At 42.0% G+C, this 2,636-nt stretch overlaps 1 pseudogene; it reads right to left on the bottom strand.

Annotated features, from left to right (window-relative positions):
• Nucleotides 1-1,027: 1,027 nt before the first annotated feature.
• Nucleotides 1,028-2,636, bottom strand: LOC119294661 (annotated as a pseudogene).

The following is a 2,636-nucleotide window of genomic DNA, read 5'->3' as shown; positions in this document are numbered from 1 at the left end:
TAGTTCCGGCTAACCAAGACCCTGAAGGCAGATGTTGGAACCGCTTCTCGAACAGGAATCACAGACCCAACTCATGCTCTTGTTCTTTTTTACTCCGTTTTTTCGCAAGATGCAAGGACAAGAAACGCTAGTTTTCAATCAGGCCGAACTGTTTGCTTCTTCTTAACTGAGAAGCCAACCCAGCCTTAAGTGAATAGTGCAAGCATCTGCCATCAGCATCATTCCTAATAGTTTTTGCTGAAATAAGTGTAACTGCCTTGTACCCGCAGCTGGAGGATCTTCTCTCTATGGATTCCTGAGAAATGGAAAGTACCATTCTATACCCCTTCCCTAGCTTAAGCCCTATAGACCAGTGTTGTTAGAGTCCCGGGTTGGTAGAGCTTGGACCACCGATTTGATAAGCACGTCTTTTCTGCCTTCGACATGGAGCACCTCTTTTCTGGCATAAGACAATCTCTTCTCGCACCAGCCCTACCTACATCAGTGATTGCTCGAAAGAACTTATTAATATAGAGGGAAGCCGCCTGGGCTGAAATGCTAGGAAAAGAAGGGTTTCAAGTCTGTTCCCATTCGGGAGTTGCATATTAGAAGAAGTGATGTTCACTAGCATTTGAAATGGAAGATACCGACTACTGATGGAAGAAATCTGGAACTGAGCACGGGCAATAGCTGACAGAACGTCACAGACCACAGAGAATAGGGCGCCCATCTCTTCACTTTCTTAAAGCAATGCGTAAGGCTTTCGGCTTTCACCTTTCTTTGTAAAACAAACCCAATATCTTGACTTCCCAATGTCGCCAATGTCGATAGGCCGGGTACCATCTTGACTTTCCAATGTCGCAAGTCAATCAGAAAAGGAGAATCCGGGTACTGTCAACCAAGTTCAGATAACCAAATAAACCAGTATAGTATCTTTGGATCAATTGAGAAGCTTCAAGTCCGTTATTATCTCAATCCGTATATTTTGCTTTCTTTCGCGCGGGAAGCGCAAGCCCTTGCTTGTGGGTCCTGATAGAGCAAGACTACGTCCTATCTATCTACACCTCTCCAAACACAATATCTTGAGTACCCGGAACCATGTTCAGTGCTGCAAAAGCGCAGCTGTAGCCCCCTAGAATCTTCGGCTCCTCGTTTTTATTCAATTATGAAATGACTCATTTTGATGGAGATTTGTAGCATCATTCAAGTAAATACAAATTGAGATCGTAGAAACATGAGCTTGTGATATAGCTACACCTAATTCCAGACCGGTTAATGCTAGAACTATAAATAAGGGACCAAGATCTCCTATGAAATAGAAAATATTATTCAGAAATAGCATAGTCCAAGCAAACCCACTTAAAATCTTTACTAAACTATGACCGGCCATCATATTAGCAAATAAACGTATTCCTAAGCTTAATGCACGAAAACAATAAGAGATTAGCTCAAGGAGTACTAAGAAAGGTGCTAACGGCAGTGGGACTCCCGCAGGTAATAAGAAGCTAAAAAAAATGAAGCCCATGTCTTTGAAATCCAACGATCGTAATGCCTATAAAAATGGAAAATGAAAGAGCCAAAGTAATGAGAAAATGACTTGTCACTGTGAAGCTAAAGGGTATCATACCCTGGGGATTACGAAATAACGAAAAAGTAAAAGTGACCGAGATGCGAGGGAAAAACTTTTGTTTCACATTTCCGGAAAGACCACCTATTTGTTCGTTTACCAGGTTCAGCACGAAATCATAAATAAGCTCGACCAAGGATTGCCATGCATTTGGCACTGACTTTCCACCTCCCTTTTTCGTAACAACAAAAAAAAAGAAAAACGACCAAAACGACAGTGAGCAGCATATACAAGACTTCATTTGTAAATGATAAATAAAAGTTGCCCACATGAAGATCAATTATTGGGATAATGGCAAATTGATCCAATGGGGTTTCCGGGTAGGCACCAGGCAGATTCTGGATAAAATTATCCATACCACCACCCGCCCGAATATCCTCTAATATGCCCTGCCAAGTTTCGCCATTTCGGTGGCGGGCTCCCAATACTGTTCTAGCTAAATTGACTGCTCCCTGTTCGGACTCATTTTGGCCCAAATACTCTTCTATTTGTAAAACTATTGTGACGCCGGCAATTCGCTCAGGCGTTGGCGTTATATCCAAGTTTGGCGTTATAGCAAAGTTCTGAGAGATGTTGGTTGGGAAAAAATCATGTAGATCGGGAAGACGGGAACACTTACTACGAATTGGTTGATTCGTTGTAATAGCAGCAAATAGCATATTTCTATCCTTCATATCCGTAGAAAGAAATCTCATCTCCAGGTAACTCCATCTTTTTCAGCTCTGCTCGCTCACTTTTGAAAGGAAGACTTAGTTTTAGATCGGCGTTGGTTTTTCCAACAAAACGAATAAGTTTTGGATTGAGATTTCACATAAGCATTGCACAATGATCCGCATTAGGCGGGGAGCAGCAATGATACCGCCGGCCAGGAATAAGTACTTATCCCTCTTATACTTAAGAAAAGAGAATAGAAGTGGTTCCTTTTCTTTCTATACGAAATTCGACGATTTCGTTTGTGTTCATGTTGGCATAGGAGAACTACTAACTTCCGCCATCTGCATTAGTTACGTTAGCGTAGGTAGGCGGTTCT

Source organism: Triticum dicoccoides, chromosome 1A (assembly GCF_002162155.2).
Source record: "Triticum dicoccoides isolate Atlit2015 ecotype Zavitan chromosome 1A, WEW_v2.0, whole genome shotgun sequence".
NCBI classification, from domain to species: domain Eukaryota; kingdom Viridiplantae; phylum Streptophyta; class Magnoliopsida; order Poales; family Poaceae; genus Triticum; species Triticum dicoccoides.
The sequence above is the reverse complement of the archived record's forward strand: the minus strand, read 5'-3'. Positions and strand labels throughout refer to the sequence as shown.